Source organism: Palaemon carinicauda, chromosome 39, assembly GCF_036898095.1.
Source record: "Palaemon carinicauda isolate YSFRI2023 chromosome 39, ASM3689809v2, whole genome shotgun sequence".
NCBI classification, from domain to species: domain Eukaryota; kingdom Metazoa; phylum Arthropoda; class Malacostraca; order Decapoda; family Palaemonidae; genus Palaemon; species Palaemon carinicauda.
The window spans coordinates 7,545,627-7,553,126 of NC_090763.1; the positions used below are offsets into that span (position 1 = coordinate 7,545,627).

Below are 7,500 nucleotides of genomic sequence, written 5' to 3' on the forward strand. Positions count from 1 at the left end.
ATATATATATATATATATTCAGATTTTCTCAAAAGGTTATTTTCACTGTAGGAATCTATTTCTTTAAAATCTTTAAAATCCAAACACAGCCAATTCAATTGAATCTCCAGAAGTGAACGAATCTGCTTCGAAGGGAACTGAAATATCTGTTCTTATCCTTATGATTGATTGATTGATTTGAGGTTTTCTGGCATCCTGACATCGAAGGTCATTGACGCCGATATCATTTATTATATATAAAGAATAAAAGAATATTCAATTAAAACCATAAAAGAAAAGATTCGTTTTATAAATTAAGTAGCTTTCAGAAGACCTGCTTCTGAAGTACATTATTATTATTATTATTATTATTATTATTATTAATATCCAAACTACAAACCTAGTTGTAAAAGCAAGATGCTATAAGACCAAGTGCTCCAATAGGGAAAAATAGCCCAGTGAGGAAAGGAAATAAGGAAATAAATAAATATTTTACGAATAATATTAAAATAAATATCTCCTATATAAACTATTTTACTAACAATACTGCTAGGACACATATATGTAGATGTAGAATATGTGCCTCTTTTATTGCATGCTGATGTCTTATTTTTAGATTGAAAATAAAGCCTGGACATGACAACTAAAGTTTTTTATATTCGTAATAAACATAAGATTTCCTTCACATGTCAACTTTTGGGGATACCTTAACAAGGTGAAAGGGTTTGTGTATCGCCATGACAGCAAAGCTGTACTAGTCAGAGTCACCCATACTAGTTTGGTTTATTGTGAGGGTTCTATGAAAAACCTCAGACATGAATAAGGATATATATATATATATATATATATATATATATATATATATACATATATATATATATATATATATATATATATATATATATAAAGACGACTACTGGTGCATGGTTCTAACACGTCTCTAGGGATTAGACTGCTAGTCAAACAATCTTCCCATGACACTTGAAGGTATTTAAAACAAGATGATGGAATTTTCCCTATCTAACTGAGACGAATATACCTCGAAATAAAAAGTATTTACTTAACTGGAACACTGTATTTGCAATGTCCTTTACATAATGTAATGGCAACTGCTGATATCTTTCATGCTATACAATACTGTATTCGAAATTCATAAGCAATATTGTTTCAGATAGTACCGGACAAATAATTTTAAATATATATATATATATATATATATATATATATAATATATATATATATATATATAAATATATATATATATATATATAAATATATATATATATATATATATATATATATATATATATAAAGAGAGAGAGAGAGAGAGAGAGAGAGAGAGAGAGAGAGAGAGAGAGAGAGAGAGAGAGAGGAGTCGGTATTAATAATTTTCTTAAAGTAAAGTATAATAAAATTCATTTATAGTAAAAGAAAACTTTATTCCTCTCCTTATATCACATTCAAAGACCATATATGAATAAAGTCATCACATTGATGTAGACAAACCAACATTATAATTGATTCCTATGTTGTTAACAATACTAAAGTAGCTCTAGTCTCTTAAGACCGAAGCTGTACTAATGTACCATCAGACATAATAATCCCCGAGGGTCCTTCAAGAAGGATCTCTGCTCCTCCTTCCTTAAACTGAACGGGAGTGCCGTCCTTGGTGATCATTCCCGAAGCCCCAATCAGATGCCTCTTTGTGCGATGGATATTCAGGTCTTCGTCCAGCTGCCAGTTTCTACCATCCTTGGTGACAACACCTGAAGGTCCAAACAAGACAATGTTGTCAATGTCTTCCTGGGAGAACTGTCTGATGGTACCATCAGTTTTTACAATGCCAGAATATCCAATGCTTCCTTTAGAGTTGACATAACCGGCACCTCGTTTGACCCTGTGGTCATCAGGGATGCGTTGCATGTTTCTTCCATCTCTGGTCACAACTCCTGAAGGTCCAACAAGCACAATGTTGTCTGCTTGTTCTCGGGTGAACTGCACGTTGTTACCGTCAGATTTGACAATTCCAGAGTGACCCATGAGACCCTGGTAAAAGTTTGAGCGTTTGACCCTATGGTCATCAGGGATTCGTTGCATGTTTTTGCCATCCCTGGTCACTACTCCAGAGGGTCCAACAAGCACAATGTTGTCTGCTTGTTCTCGGGTGAACTGCACGTTGTTGCCATCAGGTTTAACAATGCCAGAGTACCCAAAGAGACCTTGGTAGCGATTCGTAGCGCTTGCTCCTGCCACCAAGGCACAAAGTAACACCTGCAATCGTGACAATTCCAGTAATGTTATTTTTTATGAAAAGAGGAGTTAGTGATTGTGGAAAATTAGATTAAACAAAAAATACAAATAATTGACATGTTTTCATTTTAAAAAGCTTTATATTGTTCAAATCATTATTTGATTTAAAGTGCAAAATATATCAAATAGTGTAGCGGAAGACAACAACTCACAAAAGTGTTCATGTTGATTTGACTAAGGTTCCAGAACTCCTTCGCTTCCAAAGGCTACTGAAGACCAAATGCTCTGCATTAATTCCGATACATCTGCTTTATATACAGTCACTTCGTCCCCAATTATGGTAATATAAGAAACTCGCTGAAGGAAACCTACTACTAGGTTTTTTACTCGCCGAATCTTGTCTGATTAAAAAGTGATGACCCGTTATTCGAGTTGACGAAACAGAGAGTAACAAATTTTTTCACCGGAATTTATTTTCCAAAAATTTCGTATGTAGGGATAGAATAATATATATAATGTACATTACCCTTCGCTATTGATGCCATCGCCAAAAGGGATATAAAGAATTTAGGGAGCCAGACACCCCCCTCTCTCCCTCTCTCTCTCTTGTCATATGGTTCTAGTTTCGAGCAAGGATATCCAACTGGACTTCTTTAACATACGCTACCCTTTTCTTCTATAAAAAATATCTCTCTCTCTCTCTCTCTCTCTCTCTCTCTCTCTCTCTCTCTCTCTCTCTGCTGTCACATGGTTCTACTTTCGAGCAAGGATATGTAACTGGACATCTTTAAAATACGCTATCCTTTTCTTCTATAATGAAAAAAAAAAACAGAAAATCTCTCTCTCTCTCTCTCTCTCTCTCTCTCTCTCTCTCTCTCTCTTTGGAAAAACATAACTTAATATCACATGCAGCATCATACATTTCCAATAAATCATCTTCTTGGAGAGAGAGAGAGAGAGAGAGAGAGAGAGAGAGAGAGAGAGAGAGAGAGAGAGAGAGAGAGAGAGAGAGAGAGAGAGAGAGAGAGAGTGCTGTATATAATGTGAAATCATTTCTTTGATTTCATGATGTTAACAACCTCGAACACAGCTCAGCTGATACAATCATGAATTGTCAAGATGATTAAAAATGAATTATACGATTTTTCTTACCAAGTGAATTTGATTTCCGGATTGGGAAAATTCGAAAATAAAAAACACTAGATCATTCATCCCAGATAAGATACTACTGTATATGAATCGCAGCTTGACAAATGATATATTTTGAAGTGTCTCGTTCAACTATTATTAGAAATCATGAATCTGTCCGGGTATATTAACAGTCTTTGAGATGTAGTTTATAGAGTCAATATGAGAAACTCGCTTAGGTCAGGGTTGTGGTGGCTTGCTGGAAACCTCCCTGCCCTGCCCTGCCATCTACCAAACTGGGGTTCGAGATCCCTCAAGCTCTGTAGTGTCTACCTGTTGAGTTATAAGCAGCCATTGCCTAGACCTCTCTGGTCCTAGCTTGGGTGGGATAGGGGCTTGGGCGCTGATCATATGTATACATGGTCAGTTTCTGGGTATTGTCCTGCTGGCTAGGGAATTGTCACTGTCCCTTACCCCTGCCATTCATGAGTGGTCTTTAAACCTTTAGTGTCAATAAAGCATAAAATAAATAATTTTAGTAGAGTTTCATTGTTGGTAATATTTTTTCTTTGATATTATTTCTCTTTTGTATAATTGAAATATATATATATATATATATATATATATATATATATATATATATATATATATAAACAGCTGTTTGAAGTCACCCAAAAAGACGGATAAAAGGTAAAAAATATTTAAATGAAATGTTCTTTAGAAGATATAAGGTCAATTATCTCCAGTTATTAATCTGCTCTGTACCCTTACAACTTGCAGCAATTATGAATGCTTATGGCCATAAATACAATTAATAAAATATCCTGATTGATTACAGAGACGAAAATGATAAAATCAGTAAATACCAATCATTAAATAGGGTTGTTTAAAGGTTTAAAGGTCGCTCATGAATGGCAGAGGCAAGGGACAGTGACATTGCCATAGCAAGCAGGACAATGCCCTAGAGACTGACCATATATATATATATATATATATATATATATATATATATATATATATATATATATACACACACACACATGTGTGTGTGTGATCAGCGCCCCCAAGCCCACCCCCCCCCCCCTCCACCCAAGCTAGGATCAGGGAGGGACAGGCAGTGGCTGCAGATGACTAAGCAGATAGACCTATAGGCTCCCCCAACCCCCCAACCTTAGCTCACAAGGATGGTAAGGTTGCAGACACTAATTGCACTAACGAAACTGAGCGGGACTCGAACCCCCGACTGGCAAACACCAGGCAGAGACGTTACCAATCAGGCTACAACAACCCTGGGCGATAGGGTAACGTCCCTGACTAACGAGCACCAGACTGGGGTTCAAGTCCAGCTCAAACTCATTAGTTTCTTTGGTCGCTGCAATCTCACCATCGTTGGTCCTAGCTAGGATGAGGGGCTTGGGCGCTGATCATATGTAAATGTGATCAGTCTCTAAGGGATTATCATGCTTGATAGGGCAATGTCACCTACCCCTTGCCTCTGCCATTCATGAGCGGCATTTAAACCTTTAAATTTTTTTGGTGGCAATATTCTGAATAATTATATAGATCTATCATTCAATACAATTTTCAATCAACGCTAAATACAGAAACGGTAATCAAATTTTCATGATTTTTTTTTCTTTTAACTTCTAAACGTAACGGGATCATTTGCGGCGACCAATAATATCTATCCTCACTCCATGAATACACACTTCATACAATAAAACAAAACCCCATTTTTACCTACGTACCCTTTCTGTTCGCGCAGACAGGCCCCATATTAATTTTTTTTAATGAGGCGCATTTGCACTGACTCGCAGCGGTGCCCTTTTAACTCGGAAAAGTTTCCTGCCCTCTGATTGGTTAGAATTATCTTGTCCAACCAATCAGCGATCAGGAAATTTTTCCGATCTAAGAGGAGCCCCCTTGTGAGTCGGTGCAAATCTGCCTCACTAAAAAGAATTGACTATAGATAACCATAGATCCAAACTCTAACGAAGACTATTCAACCCAGTTCTGTTTCAAAGGTTTCAATTCGTTTGTTTCATGGCTTTTTTTTTTTTATATATCTATTGGCCAATGTGATGGACTGCAGCGCGAAAGTGAACCGGCACCTTTCCTCTCCCTTTCACGCGTAAAAGGAATGCATTAACAGTATTACATTTTTGCGCACTGGCTTTTGGTATGGGACCGAGGACGATCAATGGATATGTGTTGAATTAACACAGTGAATCCCTTAAAACTTGGCCTTTATATTTCAATCGTTTTCACACGCACACACACATACATACACACACAAACACACACACACACACACACACACACACATATATATATATATATATATATATATGTGTGTGTGTGTATATATACATATTATATATATATATATATATATATAAATATATATATATATATATATATATATATATAAATATATAAATATATATATACATACGTAAATACAAATATATATGTATAAATACATACATACATAAGCTAGTTACAACTCAAAGAACTATGCAAAAAATAATGATGTAATTAACCCTAAGAGACACAAAACCAGCAACATGGATAGAAGAGAAAACCCAAGTAGAGGATCTTCTAACAGCATGCAAAAGAAATGGATGTGGGCAGTACATATAAAGAGAATGAGAGGATAATAGAAGAACATTAGGAATAAGAGAATGGGTTAAGGAAACTTGCAGAAGTGGACTGGCATAGGAAGACAATTAAACGGACGTAAGTAGATGGATATATCTGAGACCTTTGATCTGCAGTGGACAAGAAATGGCAATATTCCCCTCAGCCTTGTGTCCTTCCACAGGCCTGACAGAGGATAATATATCGTTTTGTTTAGTCGCTACCCATCCAAGTGGACTGAGCAGTACTCACTGCCGTGTATGTATATGTGTACGCACAATAAATACTTGATATACAGCTAACTGCTTGGTGAATTTCTAAATAATTCTACTCATGTTTATAAATATATGTCGTTGAAGTAGGAGAGGATGAATGCAGAAATATTGAATTATAAGTTCAAGATAGAGACGACTGACGAAATCTAACCAAGGCTCTTTGCGTCAATAGCCGTAGGACGAGATGATGATGATGATGACGATGATATATTCTTACATATAAAAGAGGGCAAAATAGATATGACCCAACCACTGGCTTCTAAATGGAAAACCATTGCAAAAAAATAACGCAAGAACTGAAGAATCACCCGACTCTTAAAGGCCTCTAGACAACCTTGCGATGATAATCGCAGGACAACTTAAGGATTTTTTTTCCCTTTACTCCTGAGTTGATCCTACCTGACATGATTTGTTTACAGGGTTACCAAGAAGGCCTTCCGTTGAAAACTACTGGTAGAAAAATTGTTAGCTGTTTACTAAATCTTTACTTCAAGGTTATATATAACAGATATGACCTCTAACAAAACTACATACTATATATATATATATATATATATATATATATATATATATATATATATATATATATATATTATATATATATACATATATAGTATATACATATATCTATATATATATGAGAGAGAGAGAGAGAGAGAGAGAGAGAGAGAGAGAGAGAGAGAGAGAGAGAGAGAGACCATAAACAGACGAGAGTGGAAGTACATGTCTGAAGCCTTTGTCATGTAGTGGACTGGTTGCAGCTATATATATATATATATATATATATATATATATATATATATACATATATATATATATATATATATATATATAAATATATAAATATATATATATATATATATATATATATATATATACACATACAAACTTTTTTCTATTCACAGATGACCCCTAAAGGTCTCTTTACTATGGCTTCCACCAAGCATTTATGATTGCTAAATGACGCACTGTCATAAGGCATCTTTCTTCTTTCAGTATCACCCATGCGATGTTGTTACACTCTACCGCATAATATAACAAGTTTGAAAATATCCTTAAAGAGATCTTTAATTTTCCCGCACGTAGTAAGATACGAACACCTTTTAAGTTCATGCTATCTCAATGTGCAGTGCTAAATCATTCTAATTGCGTTTAAATGCAATTCTCCCTTTGCATGTTTGCGAGTTTCAATAAATAAGACTCCTGCCACAAATCCGTGGGTTTCAAG

At 35.3% G+C, this 7,500-nt stretch overlaps 1 long non-coding RNA gene and 1 pseudogene across 1 annotated transcript in view; both read right to left on the minus strand.

Moving 5' to 3' along the window:
• The window catches only part of LOC137630989 (uncharacterized), a 7,780-nt pseudogene extending 5,220 nt beyond the window's left edge, over window positions 1-2,560 (minus strand).
• The window catches only part of LOC137630990 (uncharacterized), a 326,533-nt gene that overhangs the window by 300,557 nt on the left and 18,476 nt on the right, over window positions 1-7,500 (minus strand). The gene's annotated exons all lie outside the window — the stretch shown is intronic.